Below are 25,532 nucleotides of genomic sequence, written 5' to 3' on the forward strand. Positions count from 1 at the left end.
TCAATATGTTAATTAATGAGTGATTTATTTAATGAATTTTGGAACTTTTCTTGAATTTCTGGCTAAATAATTACGGAATTTCAAGATGGCGTCCACATTTCAAGATGGCGGGTGTCACAGCAATAAATGATTACTTTACTCTAGTGGATAAGAATTAAACTAACATGTCATCAGCGCACTCTAGCCAACGATAACGTAATGATGGCTACCAGCAATCAAAGACAAAATGGCGGACATGACGTCATACTACCTGTTGGTATATATGAATGGTAAAAAGTGGTGGGGGTCAGTCTGCCTGCAGCCACTGTGAGGAAGGAGCCTGTCGCCATTTTTAATTTTTTTTTGCACTCGCCGGTTTCGAACCGAGGACTCCGAGCTCCTTGTCTTAAAGGTTTATTATTTAAAAAAAAATTTATTAAAATTTTATTAGATGAATTTTTTATAAATTTTTAAATTTTTTTCATTAAAATCGGATAATAAATAAAAAAGTTAAAGATGGCGACCGTAACGGAAACTGCAACGGTGGTGTCATATTTCAAAATGGCGGATAACACAATGCCGGAATGTTCGAGATCACAATTACGTCATCCAAGATGGCGGATCCAAGATGGCCGCCGTGATCTACTTGTCCCGTTATGTTATGTCCCGTTACGCTGTGTACTGTTACGCTGTGTCCCGTTACGCTCATCCAAGATGGCCGCCGCGACGTCACAGATGGACGTGACGTCAGAGATGTGGCTCGGCACTCGGCACCACAGCCAGAAGCCAGATCTCGGACATACATTCCAATACTACTCACGAGATACAGATGTGTCTGGAAACACGTTGCTTTCTGCAGGGATGTTATATTTGTTCCATGTAGTTCTGCTTCTCGCAAGTACGTATATTCAAGCTATAAAAATAGGTATCCACGTATAAAATCACAAACAAATAGTGATAAGCTATGCGCTAATTCGACAAAAGGATTGAACAGTCGATGGTACTTACAAGAGAGACAAAATTATATTTTTAATAATGGTAAGGGATTAGGTAATTCCGTGCGACATTAAGCGAAGATATAAACTGCTTGTATGCAAAACCTTCCATCGACACGTGTATAAGAGAGTAAAAAAAATTATTCGCGGAAAAAGTTAAATAAATTACTCTTTAAAAAAAACTCAGAACATGATGTTGAATCTCACATTCTCATAATCCAGATTATTGAGCCTTTACTCCACTCATCGTCTTTGATATTTAGGATCTGCATTTTTTTCTCGGTAATATAAGCTCTAAAATGTTTTAGACTAGACGTACAGCAATTTGCACAAATAAGACTCTTGCCAGCAGAGAACATGTCTGATTGTGCACGATGATTGCATATAAATTAATAACGAGAATATTTAGCGCCAAGAAAGTTCACTCTAAATATGAAACTGTTAAAACTACAAAGAGCCCGTGGAATTGCTTCTGAAAATTGTTGAAAAAAGCTCCAATATAACATTGTTTGGAGCTGGTTTAACAGTTTTTGAGTGATTTGCAGTGGGTTTATTCAGGTATATGCTGATTTATTACAAAATAATATTTAGTACTTAAATGATTTGAGATACTATGAAAAATTTGCTAGAAAAATATTGGAAGAAATTGATCAATTCAAAAATTCAACACTAAAAATAAAAAGTTTATTAAATATGCCTATATGTACTTTCACTACTAAAATATGGAAATAATTATACGATATGTATTGGTTTAAGAAACTTAATTCGTGTAACGAAAATCGAAAAGGTTGAATGTTTATATTATACAGTTAATATTGTTTTTCGTGAACATTATTTTATTTTTCACCTTTAACTCGCAGGGCAGATTCTAGATACTCTTTGAGTAGTATAGCTTGGCCGGTCCGGAAACAGGCCTTAAGGCTGTGGAGCCGAGAGCCGACTCCGCCATCTTGGATTGTGACGTCACGACGGCCATCTTGGATGGTTGTGACCTTGACCTTTGACCTTGACCTTGAATTTGATCCTCAAAATCCGCCAAAATTGGGCAAAATTTGCCCAAAATTCCTCAAAAATCGCCAAAATTTCCATTTCTGTGGAAAAAAGTTCCGCCAAAAAATCTCAAAAAATTCCACAAATGAAAAATTTCTCATTTCGAGGGAAAAATTTCCCGTTTCGAGGGAAAAATTCCCGTTTTTAGTCCTTAAAAATCCCAGCGGCTGAAAATTCCTAAAACTGGCTTAAGCATCCTAAACTCAAGCCTCAGTTAAGCCATTTCTAGGAATAAGGATACCATGACCGCCATCTTGGATTATGTCGCCACCGTTGCAATTTTAGTTACGGCCGCCATCTTTAAATTTATTATCCGATTTTAATGAAAAAAAAATTTAAAATTCATAAAACAAATTAAATAATAAAATTTTTAATAAAATATTTAAAAAACAAACATTTACGACACGGAGCTCGGAGTCCTCGGTTCGAACCCGACGAGTGCAAAAAAAATAAAAATGGCGACCGATCCTTCCCCCGAGGTGGCTGCAGGCATACTGACTCCCACCACTTTTTATCATCATCTAGTATGACGTCATGGCCGCCATCTTGTCTTCGATGCTGGAAGCCATCATCATTGTATCGTCGGCTAGAGTGCGCCGATGACATGTTAGTTTAATTCGTATCCGCAAGAGTGCAGTAATCATTTATTACTGTGACATCCGCCATCTTGTCATTTGGCCGCCATCTTGAAAATCCGTAATTATTTAGTTAGAAATTCGGGAAAAGTTCCAAAATTCATTAAATAAATCACTCATTAATTTACATATTGATTCGATCGATTCCCGTCCTCGGTTCGATACCCGATCGTTGCAATAATGTTTAATCTTATGTAAAAAATAATAATTTAAATAAACCATGTTCAACATTCTTAAAGAGACTTTAAATCCTCTACTACCACCATCCTATCAGACATCAAGACCACCATATTGGAAATGTGTAATTTTAATGCTAGAGATCCGGGAAAAAGTTCAGAAATCATTAAATAAATTTCCGATCAATATACTGATTAATTAGATCGACTAAGATCCTTGGTACGATCTAGGATGATGCAAAAAAAATTAAATATATCATCAATTTAACATAATAGTAACAGGTTCGAGGAATTAAACACCGCAAGTTCTTTTACAAACATAATATTTATTACATAATTTCTATTCTACTACAGGATCACTTACGAAAGCCAACAATCTTATAATCATTTAGTTCCGCAGCGGTGTGAAATGACTAATTCTTAGCTCCAATCGGTTTATACTAGACAGAGTCCAGCCAGAACCTTTACAGACATAGTCCACCTCTTCTTGACAGAGTTTCTGGATACCGTTTTTAACAGTTTGCTTCACATCGTTAGAACTGTAAATTACTGCAGCAGATGTCTTGAATGCACACTTCTTCACTTCGTCATCGAACGGATATGGCTTTCCATATATACAGTCCAACCACAAGTTATATTTCAAAGGTCCGTTTGTTGCTACATCATCAGTAAGCTGATTGATTATCTTCTGTCTGATATCGTCAAGAAAATTACAAATGTCCTTCGACTCACCGAACGTATTTATATAATAGTAGTCTTTCAACGTTCCACGAAATGCAGACTGCGCCAAGTAGAAGCCATTATCGTTCACTTGTAATGCTACGAACACAGTCTTAGGTTTAGTTCCATGTTCAGACGTCATAACAATCGGTTGCTGGGCATCTGTTTTTTTGGTTGTACGCTTTCGTGTCTCCAATCTAAAGCGAGGAGTCGAAATGTCGGCAGGTAGTTCAGCAGTAGGAGCACAGACTCCACCTTTACATTTTTTCGCATGATGTCGCAAACTGTCAATTCGAGTAAACCATTTAAGGCACTCATCACATCGAAACTTCATGCGAGAAGGATTCTTCGCGCATTTGCTCCGCTCATGTCTTCATGCATCATGGTAAAATGCGAACGACGTATCACAGTAGCTGCAAGGATACCGTGGTGATGAAGACGATCCTTTCAGACCCGATCCAGATACAGGCGTTGCAACAGTAGTACCATTTCCAGGCATTCTCTTATGCACATCGATGCATCGTTGTTGCGCCGAAACCTTTACTTTCTGCCGCACAGCAGGACCTTTGCATGCCTTCATGTGCGTTTTCATATTATCTTTTCAAGCAAACTGCTTATGACATTTCTCACAAACAAACATTTTACGATATAGGTTCTTGGCACATTCGCTCCTCTCGTGTCGCCGAGCATTGCTGTTGTTTGAGAAAATCTTGTCACAGTAACAGCACCGATGTTCGCTAGTTGTCAAATCAGCATCCATTGAAGTCTCCATCGAGGTCGTATCGTCGATCGTCGTGGTTTCCTGCACATCCAGCTCAGTAGTCATTAAGCTATCTTCTGCTGGTGGTATCACATCTGTTGAAATCTCCTCCAATGTTGACATCGTCGTCGTTGCCAACGGGATCTGCTCCACCATTGTCGTCGCTGTCGTCAAGGTTCCCGTAGACGATGATACAACGTCCATCGAGTACGACGTTAAAGTCGGTAAATATGCCATCGAGTTCTCAAGAACAGGTAATTACGCGACTTATTCACCAGATGAAATAATCTAGGTGATCCTTACACCGTCGACGACAGTAACAAACTGAGCGACCTGCTGTCTAGGACTCGCTTATATACATGCACCGGATGGAATAATACGCAAGTCAAATCAAGAACCACTTACTATAATACCAGAGTCAAAACAACATTAAAAATAGAAGGACCATCAACGAAAAGGCAGCACATTTGGAAGCACCGACAACGAAAAGGCAGCACATTTGGAAGCACCGACAACAAAAAGGCAGCACCGACAACGAAAAGGCAGCACATTTGGAAGCACCAACAACGAAAAGGCAGCACCGACAACGAAAACGCAGCACATTTGGAAGCACCGACAACGAAAAGGCAGCAGCGACAACGAAAAGGCAGCACATTTGGAAGCACCGACAACGAAAAGGCAGCACCGACAACGAAAAGGCAGCACATTTGGAAGCACCGACAACGAAAAGGCAGCACCGACAACGAAAAGGCAGCACATTTGGAAGCACCGACAAAGAAAAGGCAGCACCGCCAACGAAAAGGAAGCACATTTGGAAGCACCGACAAAGAAAAGGCAGCACCGCCAACGAAAAGGAAGCACATTTGGAAGCACCGACAGCGAAAAGGCAGCACCGCCAAAGAAAAGACAGCACATTTGGAAGCACCGACAACGAAAAGGAAGCACCATCAACGAAAAGGCCGCACCGCCAACGAAAAGGAAGCACATTTGGAAGCACCGGCAAAGAAAAGGCAGCACCGCCCACGAAAAGGAAGCACATTTGGAAGCACCGACAAAGAAAAGGCAGCACCGACAACGAAAAGGCAGCACCGACAACGAAAAGGCAGCACATTTGGAAGCACCGACAACGAAAAGGCAGCACCGACAACGAAAAGGCAGCACATTTGGAAGCACCGACAAAGAAAAGGCAGCACCGCCAACGAAAAGGAAGCACATTTGGAAGCACCGACAAAGAAAAGGCAGCACCGCCAAAGAAAAGACAGCACATTTGGAAGCACCGACAACGAAAAGGAAGCACCATCAACGAAAAGGCCGCACCGCCAACGAAAAGGAAGCACATTTGGAAGCACCGGCAAAGAAAAGGCAGCACCGCCCACGAAAAGGAAGCACATTTGGAAGCACCGACAAAGAAAAGGCAGCACCGCCAACGAAAAGGAAGCACATTTGGAAGCACCGACAACGAAAAGGCAGCACCATCGACGAAAAGGAAGCACATTAATTTGTCATTGACTGCAATATTCATTGGTTCCAATATTCATTGGCTCCAATATTAATTGGCTCCAATATTCAATGGCTCCAATATTCATTGACTCCAATATTCATTGGCTCCATCAGTCATTGACACCTACAGTCTTTTGGTCCCAAAAGTATTTTGGCTCCAAATATATTAGGCTAGAATTCTTCGAGTCTAAGAGACTATGAGACCACATGGTTACAGAACTACGTGACTACGAATCTTCAAGTTTACGAGACTGCGAGGCTACAGAGCTACGAAGCCTCTAGTACACAGGTTTACGTGACTGCGAGGATACAGGACTACCAGTCTGCATGAGTACTTGACTACGAAGCTACTCGTCTACAAGGCTACAATTACAGCATCTGTTTTCGTCAGAATTTTCTCTTTTGCTCCAACTGCACCACCAGCATTATGTTATAAGATTACAAGGCCGCCTGCTTACGTAGCTTCAAGTCTACGAGGATACTTGGATACGTAGCTTCAATTCTACGAGGTCCTAAGACTTCATGACTACGAGACTACGAACCATGAGGTTACGAGACTATGCGATTGCAAGTCTTCAAGGTTACGTCATCGCGAGGCTATAGGACTACGAAGCTTCCAGAACGCATGGTTACGAGAATGCATGACTAATTGGCCGCATGGCTACGAAACTTTATGTCTCTGACTGACTACAATAGCACTATTCAGTGGTGAGAGTTAATTTATTTCATGCAAAGGTACTTGCTGCAAGCAGTTCCGCTTTTCAACATCAGATGACGTCACGTTTTGCTTGCAGGTAAAATAATATTTATTTATTTTATGCGGGATGCGGGTTGTTCACTATCGGTCGCATAAGAAGAATGGCATCGATAGTCTCGTAACCTCATGGTTCGTAGTCTCGTAGTCATGAAGTCTTAGGACCTCGTAGAATTGAAGCTACGTATCCAAGTATCCTCGTAGACTTGAAGCTACGTAAGCAGGCGGCCTTGTAATCTTATAACATAATGCTGGTGGTGCAGTTGGAGCAAAAGAGAAAATTCTGACGAAAACAGATGCTGTAATTGTAGCCTTGTAGACGAGTAGCTTCGTAGTCAAGTACTCATGCAGACTGGTAGTCCTGTATCCTCGCAGTCACGTAAACCTGTGTACTAGAGGCTTCGTAGCTCTGTAGCCTCGCAGTCTCGTAAACTTGAAGATTCGTAGTCACGTAGTTCTGTAACCATGTGGTCTCATAGTCTCTTAGACTCGAAGAATTCTAGCCTAATATATTTGGAGCCAAAAGACTTTTGGGACCAAAAGACTGTAGGTGTCAATGACTGATAGAGCCAATGAATATTGGAGTCAATGAATATTGGAGCCATTAAATATTGGAGCCAATGAATATTGGAACCAATGAATATTGGAACCAATGAATATTGCAGTCAATGACAAATTAATGTGCTTCCTTTTCGTCGATGGTGCTGCCTTTTCGTTGTCGGTGCTTCCAAATGTGCTTCCTTTTCGTTGGCGGTGCTGCCTTTTCTTTGTCGGTGCTTCCAAATGTGCTTCCTTTTCGTGGGCGGTGCTGCCTTTTCTTTGCCGGTGCTTCCAAATGTGCTTCCTTTTCGTTTACGGTGCGGCCTTTTCGTTGATGGTGCTTCCTTTTCGTTGTCGGTGCTTCCAAATGTGCTTCCTTTTCGTGGGCGGTGCTGCCTTTTCTTTGCCGGTGCTTCCAAATGTGCTTCCTTTTCGTTGGCGGTGCGGCCTTTTCGTTGATGGTGCTTCCTTTTCGTTGTCGGTGCTTCCAAATGTGCTGTCTTTTCTTTGGCGGTGCTTTCTTTTCGTTGTCGGTGCTTCCAAATGTGCTTCCTTTTCGTTGGCGGTGCTGCCTTTTCTTTGTCGGTGCTTCCAAATGTGCTTCCTTTTCGTTGGCGGTGCTGCCTTTTCTTTGTCGGTGCTTCCAAATGTGCTGCCTTTTCGTTGTCGGTGCTGCCTTTTCGTTGTCGGTGCTTCCAAATGTGCTTCCTTTTCGTTGTCGGTGCTGCCTTTTCTTTGTCGGTGCTTCCAAATGGCATTCCTTTTCGTGGGCGGTGCTGCCTTTTCTTTGCCGGTGCTTCCAAATGTGCTTCCTTTTCGTTGGCGGTGCGGCCTTTTCGTTGATGGTGCTTCCTTTTCGTTGTCGGTGCTTCCAAATGTGCTGTCTTTTCTTTGGCGGTGCTGCCTTTTCGTTGTCGGTGCTTCCAAATGTGCTTCCTTTTCGTTGGCGGTGCTGCCTTTTCTTTGTCGGTGCTTCCAAATGTGCTTCCTTTTCGTTGGCGGTGCTGCCTTTTCTTTGTCGGTGCTTCCAAATGTGCTGCCTTTTCGTTGTCGGTGCTGCCTTTTCGTTGTCGGTGCTTCCAAATGTGCTGCCTTTTCGTTGTCGGTGCTTCCAAATGTGCTGCCTTTTCGTTGTCGCTGCTGCCTTTTCGTTGTCGGTGCTTCCAAATGTGCTGCCTTTTCGTTGTCGGTGCTGCCTTTTCGTTGTTGGTGCTTCCAAATGTGCTGCCTTTTCGTTGTCGGTGCTGCCTTTTCGTTGTCGGTGCTGCCTTTTCGTTGTCGGTGCTTCCAAATGTGCTGCCTTTTCGTGATGGTCCTTCTATTTTTAATGTTGTTTTGACTCTGGTATTATAGTAAGTGGTTCTTGATTTGACTTGCGTATTATTCCATCCGGTGCATGTATATAAGCGAGTCCTAGACAGCAGGTCGCTCAGTTTGTTACTGTCGTCGACGGTGTAAGGATCACCTAGATTATTTCATCTGGTGAATAAGTCGCGTAATTACCTGTTCTTGAGAACTCGATGGCATATTTACCGACTTTAACGTCGTACTCGATGGACGTTGTATCATCGTCTACGGGAACCTTGACGACAGCGACGACAATGGTGGAGCAGATCCCGTTGGCAACGACGACGATGTCAACATTGGAGGAGATTTCAACAGATGTGATACCACCAGCAGAAGATAGCTTAATGACTACTGAGCTGGATGTGCAGGAAACCACGACGATCGACGATACGACCTCGATGGAGACTTCAATGGATGCTGATTTGACAACTAGCGAACATCGGTGCTGTTACTGTGACAAGATTTTCTCAAACAACAGCAATGCTCGGCGACACGAGAGGAGCGAATGTGCCAAGAACCTATATCGTAAAATGTTTGTTTGTGAGAAATGTCATAAGCAGTTTGCTTGAAAAGATAATATGAAAACGCACATGAAGGCATGCAAAGGTCCTGCTGTGCGGCAGAAAGTAAAGGTTTCGGCGCAACAACGATGCATCGATGTGCATAAGAGAATGCCTGGAAATGGTACTACTGTTGCAACGCCTGTATCTGGATCGGGTCTGAAAGGATCGTCTTCATCACCACGGTATCCTTGCAGCTACTGTGATACGTCGTTCGCATTTTACCATGATGCATGAAGACATGAGCGGAGCAAATGCGCGAAGAATCCTTCTCGCATGAAGTTTCGATGTGATGAGTGCCTTAAATGGTTTACTCGAATTGACAGTTTGCGACATCATGCGAAAAAATGTAAAGGTGGAGTCTGTGCTCCTACTGCTGAACTACCTGCCGACATTTCGACTCCTCGCTTTAGATTGGAGACACGAAAGCGTACAACCAAAAAAACAGATGCCCAGCAACCGATTGTTATGACGTCTGAACATGGAACTAAACCTAAGACTGTGTTCGTAGCATTACAAGTGAACGATAATGGCTTCTACTTGGCGCAGTCTGCATTTCGTGGAACGTTGAAAGACTACTATTATCTAAATACGTTCGGTGAGTCGAAGGACATTTGTAATTTTCTTGACGATATCAGACAGAAGATAATCAATCAGCTTACTGATGATGTAGCAACAAACGGACCTTTGAAATATAACTTGTGGTTGGACTGTATATATGGAAAGCCATATCCGTTCGATGACGAAGTGAAGAAGTGTGCATTCAAGACATCTGCTGCAGTAATTTACAGTTCTAACGATGTGAAGCAAACTGTTAAAAACGGTATCCAGAAACTCTGTCAAGAAGAGGTGGACTATGTCTGTAAAGGTTCTGGCTGGACTCTGTCTAGTATAAACCGATTGGAGCTAAGAATTAGTCATTTCACACCGCTGCGGAACTAAATGATTATAAGATTGTTGGCTTTCGTAAGTGATCCTGTAGTATAATAGAAATTATGTAATAAATATTATGTTTGTAAAAGAACTTGCGGTGTTTAATTCCTCGAACCTGTTACTATTATGTTAAATTGATGATATATTTAATTTTTTTTGCATCATCCTAGATCGTACCAAGGATCTTAGTCGATCTAATTAATCAGTATATTGATCGGAAATTTATTTAATGATTTCTGAACTTTTTCCCGGATTTCTAGCATTAAAATTACACATTTCCAATATGGTGGTCTTGATGTCTGATAGGATGGTGGTAGTAGAGGATTTAAAGTCTCTTTAAGAATGTTGAACATGGTTTATTTAAATTATTTTTTTTACATAAGATTAAACATTATTGCAACGATCGGGTATCGAACCGAGGACGGGAATCGATCGAATCAATATGTAAATTAATGTGTGATTTTTTTAATGAATTTTGGAACTTTTCCCGAATTTCTAACTAAATAATTACGTATTTTCAAGATGGCGGCCAAATGACAAGATGGCGGATGTCACAGTAATAAATGATTACTGCACTCTTGCGGATACGAATTAAACTAACATGTCATCGGCGCACTCTAGCCGACGATACAATGATGATGGCTTCCAGCATCGAAGACAATATGGCGGCCATGACGTCATACTAGATGATGATAAAAAGTGGTGGGAGTCAGTATGCCTGCAGCCACCTCGGGGGATGGATCGGTCGCCATTTTTATTTTTTTTGCACTCGTCGGGTTCGAACCGAGGACTCCGAGCTCCGTGTCGTAAATGTTTGTTTTTTAAATATTTTATTAAAAATTTTATTATTTAATTTGTTTTATGAATTTTAAATTTTTTTTTCATTAAAATCGGATAATAAATTTAAAGATGGCGGCCGTAACTAAAATTGCAACGGTGGCGACATAATCCAAGATGGCGGTCATGGTATCCTTATTCCTAGAAATGGCTTAACTGAGGCTTGAGTTAAGGATGCTTAAGCCAGTTTTAGGAATTTTCAGCCGCTGGGATTTTTAAGGACTAAAAACGGGAATATTTCCCTCGAAACGGGAAATTTTTCCCTCGAAATGAGAAATTTTTAATTTGTGGAATTTTTTGAGATTTTTTGGCGGAACTTTTTTCCACAGAAATGGAAATTTTGGCGATTTTTGAGGAATTTTGGGCAAATTTTGCCCAATTTTGGCGGATTTTGAGGATCAAATTCAAGGTCAAGGTCAAAGGTCAAGGTCACAACCATCCAAGATGGCCGTCGTGACGTCACAATCCAAGATGGCGGAGTCGGCTCTCGGCTCCACAGCCTTAAGGCCTGTTTCCGGACCGGCCAAGCTATACTACTTCTTTGTGATTAAAATTGAAAATTTAATTTTAGAAAATGAGGATTTGACAGGGCACTAGTTTTAGAAGTTTCATATTTAGAGTATTTGGAAGATAAATTATTTCTTTTTACTTTTGTGGCTGGAAGAAATACTTTTTAGCATTGAGTCATTTTTCAGGTGATTCGCGGAAGTTATATAACACAGAAGCTTCGTTCTGATTAGCTCACTCAAGTGTGAAACGAAGTTATTTCTCAAACACAATACAGCAACGAGGGGAATACTAGAGACATGAGCAAAAGGCATCGAAGCCCAACAAACTGAAAATTTTTCCCACCATATATCCTTTATATACCGGCGCGAGGCTCCACAGTGGTGAGGCACTGGATTCCCATTCCAGAGAACCTGGATGTAATCTCGGTCCGTTTATCTTGATTTCGGTTTTCAACGGTTTCCCGACTAACGCTGGAGGGTTCTTTACTATACACAGAAAAAGTTTTTTCTGAACTTGTACAAAAGATTCCTTTGGAAAACGGAATAGTTTGTAATACTACAATAAATATATTGCAAAATTGTACAACACATGGCTGTGGTTAATTTTGCATACAAGAAAAGGTTTTTCGAAATAATACCCACTATTTCTTACGAAAATTGGCGTATAATTTTATATCTTAAATTATTTTTCATTCAAGCATAATTTTTTTAAAACCAAAGAAAAAATCGAATATTCAATAAATGACTTTATTTTGTTATATCATTTTTTTTATTTGCGCAGTTAAAACTGGAATGCTATTCAGGGAAATTTAACTAATGAAGGTACTGGGGCAACACCAAGCATAAATGCTCGGGTAAGAATACGAACCCAGTATTACTCTTAGCACGATTTTGTAGTGATTCAGTTGTTTTCATGTATATCTATACATTTACAAATATCCGTAATTTTACATGAATATTTCTGATAAATTTACAAAAACAAAATACTTGGTAGGCCAGGATCGCTTCCATCCCCCAACATCACTGGTGAATGTCGGTTTGTGTTACTGTTGGCGCCTTTAATGACCTCGTCGCAAGACAAGACGTTTATAAAAATTATATATCATCTATGATAATTAACGTCACACTATTTGCCAGAGAGGGAACCTCTTAAACAATAGCGTACTCCGAACCGCATGGCCACAGTATCGAAGGTCAATCAATTGAGCCATGTCTCAGTACTGGGATCGAACCCGCGACACTCGTCCAATGTACTGACGAGTTAGCGAACACGGCCAGCCAGGACACCCCTGGCTTCAACTCTGAACACCTGCCGCGAATAGCGCATGTGCAACAATGTGCCAGCAACCTTCGCCGCAAACCACCAGCTCCTGGTGGTGCTCCAAATTATATGTTGTCTCAAAAGTTGAGATAATGAAATGATGCGAAGCCGAACTGAAGGTCCTTCGAGGACAGAGTCGTCGATGAAGGTCGTGGTGGTAAGTTGTTGCCAGCTGACTCTCATGACGAGCGAGTACATATGCATGGCTTTGCAGAGCGAATCGTCTCCACAGAAGGTCTGGGGTGATGGAAATTCGCGTAAAATAGACATTCATCTCGACAAAATTCAACAAATCCAATAAGTGGAATACATATTCAACTCCACGATGCAGATACTATGCACACGCCTAAACCTACCTATTTTTATGTATACCACACGCTGTCTACCAAGAGGCATGGAGGCAGGAGATAGCCAGCCCAGCTGCCAGACTTTAAAGCTGACACCACAGATAGACCACACCAAGACCCAGTCAGTTACTCTGATGGTCTGGCGTCTCTACCGGACTGAGACCATCCACACAGACAGTACCTAGGCACTCCAGCAAGTTCTTCTGATAGTAGCGGGCAGTGTCGCCACTTTCGTGTCATCCCTACATCGGGAGGGGAGCATCTCTCAGGGTTAGCACTGATGTCAAAGCTATAAGTCTTTGAGCATTATTATTAATACGATGTTATAAGTGATTTTCATGTCATACGGCATCAATGTGTAAAGGGAAACATATTCGCAGTTTCATCGCAACTGCAACATTTTGCTAACCACGGTTGACCTAGTTTTGAATAACCAAGCCAATGTACATACTAGCTGATGCTCACCATGGTCTCTCACATAACCATTGACCCGATAAAGGGCTACCCGACTGCTCCTAGCTCTCCATGCCAGTACCGGAGAAGTGTCGTCTCTCACTGTATTGAGATGGGGAACCCTGATGGATCGGCTCCGCAATGACCAAATTTGTTTACCCAGCGGTGCCACGAGGAGGCAGAGGTTTGCTTTTGGTGTCGAGAATCTGTTTCAGGTGCCGCAGCCACTTGTTCCGCAAAAGTTTTGATACATTTCTCAGATATTTGAGCTGGAATAAGCTCCTACACGTTGCAGGCCGATACCTTCTTCCGAGAGAGTCATGTCTGCCCAGAGTTAACCCGATGTGCAGGTTTGCTGCTGGCGAAGAACTGCACTTAAATTAATGGAAATATTGCAGAATCAGCACAAAGGTTAAAGTGTTTGAATTTTTGTCTGTCACGAAATGATTCCGCGACTTCTTTCATTCTATACTTAAACTTGATACCAACGAATCGTGAGCGGTTATGCGTGCACCGTGACCAGTCTGGCAACTCACTCCATTAATCACACACCTGATCCTCTCCATCTGGAAAAGTTTTTAAAAGTTTTTGCCACAACTTGAAATGCAAATTTATTATTATTTAATTCCATTGCTCGAGAAACAACATAACCTAGCTTGGAGTCAACATATGCTGGCTGGGTTAACTGATTTGACATATGCAGTCCCTCACATGAAATCTTTAGTTATTTCCTACCGAGGTTACATTCTACCAAACGATTAACGACACATCCCACATTAACTAAAAAAAATTAACATTGTCATCAAATCTCTTTGATATTATAAAATCTTTTCATAATGACTTAAGCATAATAATGTCACGGTTCAAAATTTTCCAGGGTTTTTGAAATCAAATTTTAGGACTTGACTGCTGGGACTCTGGACGGGCTGCTCTGTCCACTCGCAGCGCAGGTGGTGTGACCAAGTAATTGGGGCGCGGGGCTGGCACGGCGCGCTGCTGGCTTGCAGATTGCACATTATTTTGTAGTTTGTTTGTCCGGCCGCGCATACGATTAAATGTATTGACTGTGCTGGATTTTCAAGTCTTCTGTTGGTGTTCTCCGTGTGCTCCTGGTTATTTCAGGCAAGACTTGGTTGGGTTTCTGCGTGTGCTTCAGGTTATTTTTGGCAAGATTGCTGTTGGTGTTCTCCGTTTGCTCCTTGTTATATCTGAGAAATTTTCAATTAAAGGAAATTTTTTTTTGAAATGAGACATGCAATTGTATTCAGAGTTCGTTTATTTTTCCAATTCCTGTTACCAAATCAGCACTTGCAGTATTTTTTATCATGTGAAATTCAAACGAAGTAGTATACATTACTGAGTCGATTACTATGCCTTGAGACAGCTGAGAAACATTATCATACAAGACAATCTTCCTTTTCCTTGATGTCTAGCGAAGCCTTCCTTCTCTTGCAACTATGAGAGACCATCCCGCATCCCACATAAAAATTAAATAATTCTTAATTCAACACAACATGTTAGGCCAAATGTTGGTAGGAATAGTAACTACTTACATCAAGTTTCTTGTATGAGATAAATTAACTCCCGCTGCTGAATGGAGCAATTGTTGTTAGTTGGAGCGATGCAGCCTTGTAGTTTCGTAGAATCGTAGTCTTTCAGCCATGTTGCCTCGTAGACTTGTAGTCATGTAGTCTCTTAGTTATGTAATCTTGTATTCTCGAAGCATCGTAGTCTTGTAGCCATGTAGCCTTTTATCCGAGTGACGTTGTAGCCAGATGTAGCCAAACTACAGTTAGAGCAGTTGTTTCCAAAATGTCGTTGGAGCCATGTACATTTGGATCCATTTAAAGTTAGAGCTATTGTAGTCAGATTGATCTGTATCCTATTGTATTGTACCAGCCGTATCCTGCCAAATTTATTATACTGTATCCTGTCATCCTGCCATCCTGCCGGTACGTCACAGCTCGGCGTTGGTGCATCGGACTCGCAACTGCTGAGTATCGTGATCCGATCAGCGGAGACTCAGGAAATAAAGGACTTCCCTGTCTTGTACATAACAGTCTGGTTTGTACAGTAGGCCTATGTCCTTAAAAAATGTCCCAGGTATAAATTTAAATAGTATTTTAGGTCACAACTAAAGAGTAACTCAACCCGTTTTAGATAAGCACATGCGCGAGTACTGCTTTGTTGTATTCTCGCTTGGAGCGCCACCTACGCAAAATGGCGACTCCTTAGCATAAAGCGTTGTGTGTTCTGCAGTTTGCTAAGAGTGAATCTGTAAAATGTATAGGTATTACAACAGGACGTAGGCCCTCCCCATTGTAATCTCTTTACGAGAGTGGTTGAACGTCGAAGTCCCTGGCCGTTGGATGGGTGGTAATGGTCGAGACGACAGAGCTCTGTTTCGCTGGGCCTCCACGTTCACCTGACATAACGCCATGCGATATTTTTCATTTAGTGCTTTCTAAAAGATCGTGTCTACGTTCCGCCGCTACCTAATGATTTTCCATAGTTGAGCTGCAGAATTGAAGGTGCTATTGCTTCAATTACTCCGGACGTGTTAACCAAAGTGTGGAAAGAATTTGACTTTCGGTTGGATGTGTGCCGTATAACTAAAGTTACACGTATTGAACATTTGCAAGAAAAACTAGTTAAGTATACCTTCAATTTGATGCACGATTAGTTGTAAATAGTCTAAATTAAACTGTTATATTATACCATTGAAACTGGGACACTATTTTATGGACATCCTATAAAATACGACTAAACGGTATGTACAAGTTTTATGTCATTGTGTTTTTTTTAATATCGTTAGTAGTATTTAATTAGTTAAGACTTGTAATTACTGCTCAAATCTTTATTTATTTATTCCTTAATCTATATTTTAATTTTTGTGTTCTATTACCATCCCAGAAGTATATCTGAGAAGTTGTTTTCAAACGCCTTTATTTGGTCTGAAACGTCATGCATACAATTATTCTCAGGTACCTTGCAGTCGTAAGTAGAAGTCGTAGAGATGCATATGGACACTAGTAAGATATCTGAATGCAGCATGTTCTGGAGAGACGGAACCCGAGAAACTCCATACTCTCACCTGTACACGCACATCAGCTTTACTTCGTCTCAAGAAGTTTTATATCTTAGGCTTTTATAATCTCAAAAAGTACTCAAGCGGCAACTTTATTTCTGGACTTTAAGACGTATCAGTTCCACTGCATGTTTTTGTTTACATTTAATTCTGCAATGTCTCATTCTGACTAATGATACGAAGCAACAGGTGAAAACAGGAGAGATATTAAAATGCCTGTAGACGTATTTCCTAGACGTAGTCCACATCCGTGGTCTACTTGTAAAGGTCGCAAGGAAAATAACGCTCGCTGAAACTTTGTGCGCTCTGTCATCGCACATATCGTGGATTCGGTTCTCCGCCTTCGTTAAAAAGCGATTATTTCATTTTATGACTGTGTTAAAATTAAAAAAAAAAATCACTCTAAAATGCACATAAAATATTTTTGGAAGTAATAAAAATGTACGTGTTAACTGTGTGAATTTACTAAATTATGCAGCAAAATCAACTGGTAAATTAATACATGCATGCATATGTAGGCCTACTCGTAAATGTGTGTACAACGGAGTATAAATCACACCAAAGGCTATGGTATATATGCGGGCGCCTGAGAGCTACATGCAAGAGTGCTCTTCGTTGTAGTTGCCAGTGTTTCATGTTATAGTTGCTTGGTATAGATGCTCAGTCGCCGCCCCAACCACGCTCTCTCGCGGTGACACCAGTGGAAACACGCTGCCACACAATTCAGTGACAAATCACACAGTTCTTTACAGAGAATTGTTTTCTCTGCGATACCCGCAATTTTTTTTAATTATCCCAGTGATTACCAAATGAGACTAAACCAACGTCACTAACACTAAAATTAAAATGTTATCCTCGAAATAAGGAATAGTATTCGCTCGTTTTCAGATGTGCCTGCGTGTGTCTGTTCACAAGCGATGATCGCAGAGCATGAGCGATGGAACAAGGGAACAACCGGCATGCCTTCTTCTCGTCTTCACTCAGCGATACCGATGGCGTGATAATGCCGCCCAGTTTCCATGCCTGTTTCCTGCTCCCGCTTAAGTCACATTTCAGCACACTCCCGAGGGATATAACAGTTCACACACCCGAAGTATTACCTGGAACATGATCAGTTTTTCTCTTTTAATTTAAAATACCTCTTAGGCAGTGGCGGATCCAGAATTTTGGTTTGGGAGGGGCTTGACCCAGCTGAGACTAGGCTTTATCGAGGCAAACACTAAAACAATAGTGGACCCAGATGCTTTAGGAGGGGGCTTGAGCCCCTTAGCCCCCCCTCTGGATCCGCTACTGCTCTTAGGCCATTAAGCCACTGAAGGTTTACGACGTATGTTGTAGAGAATACCTTGAAGATCGGACAAAGAAATGATGAATCCACAAACACTCAGAAAACAAGTCGAAACCAGCTGATGTCAAGTGTTAAATGCACAGAAAAACACAGAGAATTAGTCAGAACAATATCACAACACAGACAAGCGCAGGGGGCGGACAACGACGACACAGTTGCAACAATAACAGTACATACAGACAAACAACACAGCGGCTAACAGAGCAGCCACATGATGAATGATAACCTCTACAACATGACAACACAGTGACGCACAGGCAAACCCAGCGATTTTCTCCTAACCCCACGAGCCGAAGTCGTCAAGATGGTGAACTGCGCGTGGCAACATAATCCCGTATATATTCTCTTTCGTGAACATCGGGGGACGAGCCAAACGTATATGGGTGAGCCGAATGAAACTTCATGATAGTGAAAATACATTGCAATATATTTGGTAATCTTTAACAGTCATAGCAAGATATAATAATTGGTAATCTTATACTAGGAAGGTCTAAATTCTTTTTTTGCTAATAAATAATAATTAATAAATAGTAGGTAGTAACACAATAACTTAAACAAAAATATTTATCTCTATAATTTAAAAATCCTGAGTTTATAAGAAAATGAATGTATATAAATCATTGACAGATAATTTAACAATTTATAGGAACAGCACACCTGCTAAATAAAAATGTGAGATGGTTTTCTTTCACTTAGTGTTTATGTGTATGATGGGCAAAACTATTATAAACAAACATGTTTTACCTAGCTTGTAATAAAGGGTTTATAAAAATCGTTCAACGTGCCTAATAAGTAAGTAATGATTTAATATGTATTAAAAAATATTTAGCTTTTTTTAATTTTAGCATTACATTACTACAATTATGATAATGAATTATTTTAGTTAGCTGACTATTTATATGGAATTTTATTTCCCTTTTTCCTTATATTCTTTTTTTATTATTACTATAGTCTACTACATAACCAAACTAGCCTTAAAAGGAGAATTCAATCTCTTTAAGTCGAAAATTGCACTTCTTTTTTACTATTGATTAAACTTAGTTGTATTTGCATTTTTGCAACATAAAATATCAAATTTCTATTCCCTCTCCCGGAAACATAATTCTATAATAAATTGCTGGAATCTTCCTGTCTTCTCAGCGTTTGGCTAAACTGACAGCAACGTGTTTTATTTCTACTCTTATATTACATATGCAGCGTCTTTGGTTAACAAGTAGCACTAGGTACCACGTGTGAAGTAAGGCATTATTTCTTCTCTTCTGTAATACAATCTGTCATTGCCACTTTTATATCCATAAGTATAACTCAAGGTATAACAGAAATTATGCATCGTTAGAGTGAGCTTCAGCATCAATAACAGACGCATGGTACATATGTGATGAGACTAGGTTTACAGTTTTAGACATTCATTTTTAGGGGATAATTTTTTCATCGAGTCATGACTCATTTCCCCCAAAATGCTTACGCTACTGGCCGATATAAAATAACGGTTGGCATTATCGTGGTGGTACGACTGCAGCCAGCTGTCGGTTCGGGAGTGGCGTGTGGCGTTGCGAAGTGAGCGAGAGGCAGGTGACGTATATATGATTGTCTACCTCCTGCCTTCCCCTCCCCCTCTCCCAACTTCCCCCCCCCCCCTTCTCCCTCCCACGACCACCATTTCCTGTCGACAGCCCTCGCCGGCCGCCATCAATGAACACCCCCTACCCGCCTTGCCGCCACCCCTCCGCAACACCCACGCCATATCATGAATTAAACTTTCCCGCACAAGTTGACATTTTCCGCCGCGGGAGGCCAGCTCAGCAACCAGGAAGACCCCCTCCTCCCTCATTACCCCCCTCCCCCCCCACCCCCAAGACCCGGAGAGGCATTGTTCCCACCATCTGTCGGGCAGATGGCGCAAAAAAATAATATTGTGTAACGTACAGGGCGCACCTGCCCGGCTCCCAACTCCCTCGAAGTTGCGCGCGAAGTTCAAAAACGAAAATATTTACCGTCCGAGGCGGGATGAGAGCCTTCTGCGCCGCGGAGGTTCAGTTTCCGGCGCGGGGCCGAGGCGGAGCTAAAAAAAAAAGGAAATGAAGGGAGAGCGAGTGTTGAGACGAAGCGAGCTCGGGAGAGCAGCGCCATGAATGAATGGGAAATGTGCCTAGAGGAGGGGAGGGCCACGAGGGGGGCCGGGAGGGGCGGTCCTCGCGGGAGGGGCGGCGGCGCGAGAGGGGAAGTGAAGCCTTGTGCGCGGAGTGGACTGCGCGTGCGCGAAGCGACCGCTCCCAGGTCGCCAAGGAGCACCAACACAGTTCATTGCAGAACAAGCTGTGGAGTTCTCAGTGTTTCAACGCGTTGAGAAAAAAACGGACCGATTGTAACACTCGTTTCGCTCTGTGATTTGAAGTTTTCTGTGTCTTGTGCGTGCGCGTTTCGTCCTCTCGTTATTTCGGTTGAATCTCGTCCAAGGAGAGAGAGGGAGAAAGCATCCAGCAAGATTATACGCCTTCGACGAGCGGAGGAGAAAGAAAAAAAATGCATTCACAAGCTAGTTTCGTGCGGACGGGACAGAGAAACGTGTGAAAGTTTTCGAGGTTTGGAAAATGCCATAGCACGGCAATGCCTCCAACATTACTTGCGCAGAAGACTGTTATAATGGCGGACGCTACCGGACTTGACGATTTATGTCGGTGAACGTTTCTTCGATCGTCCTTCCCACGCGTTTGTTGCAGTTACTCTGTCGCTGGCTCGAACGACCGTTAATGTCATCAGAGAAAGTAAGGTTTTAGTTTCAGTTCTACAACCAACCGCATAACTAAACACATTTTCCCAACGGTCATCACTTCTTGCACAGCATTTAAATTTAGTTAGTGCTTGGTTGAAAATGTCCCCTTTGTAGATGAGGCTGACAGCTACAGAACGTTAAAAAAATTTTTGCGACTGTTGCGGTAACGTTCACAGGTTTTCTGAGTGTGTGCGTGTGTGTGAAAAGTTCTGGTTCTAATTCTGGTGACGGAAGAAATGTGTTCAGTGTGGCGGGCCTGAATGATAGGAAAACCTTCAGTCTACGAAAACTCGTTTGTGCTTTTTACTGTAAAAGCAGATTCAGTTTTCAGGCTGTACTTTATCACGTGACTGCTATTATTGTCTAAACGTTTGGCTGTGTTAAAATTATTGAAGTCATCGCTACAAGTGCAGTTTTTTTTTGGAATCGTCCTTGCTTTGGAGGATTGGCCGCTAGAAATTACATGTAAGTATTTTCTTTTTATTACGTTGGTTAGTTTTATCTGAGCCTTTATCATCTTCACGAAATGAGATACATGATCCGAATTTCTTTCATAAACGGGCCTTGTACCGAAGTCATTGTGTTTTGTTTCAGAGCTCAATGAATTGAGAATCAGGTCACATGAGTTGGTGAAAGCGAACCGATTCATTCACTAATCCATTCATTCTTGCTTGCAGCACTGGGTTCATTCAACTCAGTACCCCCACCCGCTACCGTTTTTACTAATACCTGCAATACGACATCTCGTAACTGAGATTTCTTGCTTCTATAGGAAGATGCCGATTACGGTTTAATGGTTTACGGCGACGTACACAACTTTAAAAAATAATACCGTTAATAGTGATTTCCAATTACCGCTTTTCTAAATGTTTTTAAAAACGTTATTTCAAGATTAACAATTCTTTTTTAATTGTGTAGCTAATAATTCGACTGTCAATACCTTATACTCAATAGTTTCGTTAACGTATAAAGTATAACTTCTATAATTCTACGTGACTTGGTTTTAGTGTTTAGAGAACATCGTGATCGTACCTAGTAAATATATTATTAACTACCATAACACATATACTACATTTTAAGCAATTTAATTTTCAAGCCGTAATGTTTTTAATAGCTATAGTACAATAGTGAAAGCGCTAAATAGAAATATGAATTGGGAAGTTTACTTTTACGATTTAGTAAGCATGCTGAATATCTGGTCGCCAAAATAAAGCAACAAATTACGATATGCAAAAACTACAGGAGGGAAAATTTTTATTGGAATTGTACATTTGATGAAATGCATCTGTTTTGAAAAGTAACAATCAATTTCCATTTAGTTTTTCACTCTTTTAAGTGTATACGATGTGTTCTTTGGCTACTGTTAAGATTGATGTGTAATTTTTAATATTTTTTGTTGTAGTGTTAATGAAATTTAATTGCGCTGAAACATTTTACACTGTTCAGAGGTGAAATCACGTGTGAATGAAAGAGGCATGAAATATGTATGAATATTTCTATCGTGATACTTGTTTCTCCTTGCGCGCTTGCGCTGTGAGCAACGGTCCTCGAGGTTTGAAATGTTGGAAGCCGCGTGCGTCCTTCGCAGCGCCAGGACGCGCCGCGCGCTCGGGTTTTATAAATTAACCCGCGCAGACGGGCGATTAAGATGTGAACTTTAGTAGTCAGTGAGCTACCCGACCCGATAAGCCAGCGGCTCTGATAGCGCGCCGCGATCTGCTGACTCGAGTCAAGATTTGCATCCGCTCGTGGCGTCAACAATGTGCCGCCGGCCTGCTCGTGCTCTGCAGTGAGCGAGCTCTGGCCCGAGTTCACAGACAACCGAGACTGGGCGAGGCTTTCGTCGCCGTGTCCGTTGCAATGGATTTTGAACCTTCTGTACAAACGTCCATTGAGTACCTATTATCCATCAAACTACTTGCCGAAAGCACAGATGCCGGCAGCGCCGGATGGCATATTTGCATTATACAGCACACTTGCATACTTGCCCACTCGAAAACTTTCTCACATTCTTGTACACTTGCCTGTACTCTCGTATACTTGCACATTTGACACGCGTTTCAAATATTTATGTACCGTAAAAATTTCCTATCCCTCCCTCTCTGTGAATTTTCTCTTATAACTTGCGTTGCGGCCAGGTACTAATTCATGGTTTCAGTCGAGAAGGCATTATAAATGTAAAACTACATGTTTTAAGTTTGACAGGCGTGAGACGGGCAACTGTTGGCGGTAATCACTGTGGGAAGCCGACTAAAAATAATAAACGTTCAGTTTAGCTGAAGTGCACAACAGAAGCAAAGCCTTTGGCAAAAGAAGTCTTGTTCCAAACTACCATTATGCATGTTTATTAGTAGATAGTATATCATTTGAATCTTAACACAGTGCACATTATTTTACTTATGAGCTTCGTGGCTTTTGGCGGGAAGTTATTTCAATGGACACTACTCAACTGCTTCAGCTGATATTTTGCTTTAACATAGTTTTAAATACAGGCAAATAACATAGGACTATATAAACTGCTTCAAAATGTTTTGCACTTTGAAAATGGTGAGTGTTTTATTGGCTTGCTATACCAATTCGATTATGTTCCTAGCTGATATGTTAGAGTTACTACAGGCAAACCATTTGCTCAAATCGAATTCAAAAACACTTATTCCCTAAATTAAACATTTCTACAAACTATTTATTTTGGTTTTTTTTCGATATTTCTAATGGTTAGTGAGATAAAACGGTTATCGCGAAAAAAAAAGTTTTATTAATATTTGGTGACCCACAGTATGAAAAGGAATTGAGACAAAATTTCTCCCATACAGCAAATAAAAGTTTCAGATTCACTTATGAAACGTTACAAAAACATTAGGCCGAATAAGTTTCATAGAGATTTTTTTAAACGTATCTGGAACATTATGTGCTATGTGAGCGATTACAACTTGTACGTAGCCTACATACATAAATCAATAAAAACTTCATGAACCTCGGAATGATATATCGATTTCTTGCAATGAAAAAACAATATATGAATAATAGAAAATAATAGTCAAAAAAATTAATTCACCTGAAGAGGTATTAATTCGCGTTAGTAATTAGTATTTTAACTATATTAATATTGCAAAAGTCCCCTTGCCTCCCCGCAGTCTACTGCTGTGCTAGGGCTCACAGTCAATTTCCTTACACTTGCAATGTGGGTCGCAGAAAGATATTTTGCAATAGCCCTTCTATTTAGTGGACTGTATACAAGCATATGTTACCTACAATCTAATATTTGCCAGAGCGACGCATAAAGACACAAGATTGATGGAAGTTGGGCACGAATTGTGAAATAGACTTTAGGAAACTGTGCAGATCCTGCTATTCTTTATATTTGTACTACGTGACTCTTATAATCGTGTCAAGTACTTGTGTCATAAAGAAGCAGCATGTCAAACGCGAGTGAAGCTGATATCGTTAATATCTATATGTTCGGTTTAAGTAATTTTATTTCCACCCACTGGCGCAAAATTACACTGTAAATTATGTTTGAAATACTGGTTTTTATGTCAACTGTAGTAAACTTATTGTAAACTTTTTTTTTGCACGATAAGGAAAAAAAAATTCTCCTGCTGAAACAGAATGCCTGACAACGTTTGGTACAACTTTATTTTATGCTCTTCAACATGGCCGAAACAGGTGTTTTCATACTGGTATACACAAAATCACTCAAGGCACATGCATTAAATTTAGTTAAATATTTTACGATTCAGTTGTGCCGGTGGTTTCTGCCTCTGCGGCTAAAACATTCGCGTTTTTTGGCTGAATATTCCTTCGACCGCTTTTCTCAGAGTGCGCAGTGCAGGGTTCAAGATACACCAGGTGAATCCCCCAGATTCGAGCATGCAAGCAATTGAAGTAGAAGGAACTGGCAACCACGCGGGGTTCCACCGCATCCACAGCGGCCTTACAGACACGACGAAGACAACGGGCGTAGGGGCGACTTGAAGCTTGCTGCGCGTGTCGATGTCGCCCTTAGCTCCTCCCTGCAGCTTGCACAGTAACAATAAATACCCTGAATGGTGGAGTACCTTAATTCCTTCACTCGCGAACTGCTGATTAAATTGGAGTAGATTTCTAGCCGCAAGGGCTCCGCGTGTAGCCGGGAATCTCCAGGAGATGCTGTGACGTAGTTTAGGTCACTTTACCTCGCCACCGCCACATTGTTACGCCCAAAGCAATGCGGAAACAGTGCTTGACCACCTGATGATGGTGAATAAGTTTTAATTAGAATAGCAGTCGTCAAAACAGTCACTCACGAGAAATACAGTGATTTAAAACTGTTTCCATAATGCAAACACTGCACTTCAGTCTAAAAAAACATAGCGCATACCATGAGCTGTACAAAAAAAACCAGCTTCACTGGTTGCCATGTAATCATGCAGACGTGGCCACCCCTGTTCGCGATGAGTTTGGTTTTATCTTAACATTTCAGTCGTGAACATGAAACGTTTTACCAGTTTAACGAACTTTTCCTTCTGTACACATTGCGGGCCATTATGTGCTCAGCTGCCCCGTACTTGAAATTTTTTTTGTAACTAGGTTTTTTTTTGCCAATATTAACTACTTCCAAAATTAATGGTGACAAAATTTAGTTGTAGTTTCAGAAACTATTTTTTTTTTTAGTGAAACTTGAGCCACTTCAACACTACAGAATTATTTTGCTGTCAACCCAAACAAATTACAAAACCTTTTTTTAGTAGTGTTATACTTTTTGATGTATTAGTCTTTTTTGTATTTATTTCTATTTCCTGTCGGGATATCACTCTTACATTTTGGAATCCCAATTTCCGCCTTGTGTGCACTATTGGCAAAATTCATGACGCGATTAGAACATGACTAATGTAATTAGATTAGTCTACCCACACTTAATAGTTAAA

At 41.1% G+C, this 25,532-nt stretch overlaps 1 protein-coding gene across 1 annotated transcript in view; it reads left to right on the forward strand.

Annotated features, from left to right (window-relative positions):
- Positions 1-20,106: 20,106 nt before the first annotated feature.
- Positions 20,107-25,532, forward strand: part of LOC134531107 (protein sprouty) — a 143,030-nt gene continuing 137,604 nt past the window's right edge. Inside the window, exon 1 of the mRNA XM_063366657.1 lies at positions 20,107-21,090. The gene's annotated coding sequence lies outside the window, so the exon portion shown is untranslated. The remainder of the gene's footprint in view (positions 21,091-25,532) is intronic.

Source organism: Bacillus rossius, chromosome 3, assembly GCF_032445375.1.
Source record: "Bacillus rossius redtenbacheri isolate Brsri chromosome 3, Brsri_v3, whole genome shotgun sequence".
NCBI classification, from domain to species: Eukaryota; Metazoa; Arthropoda; class Insecta; order Phasmatodea; family Bacillidae; genus Bacillus; species Bacillus rossius.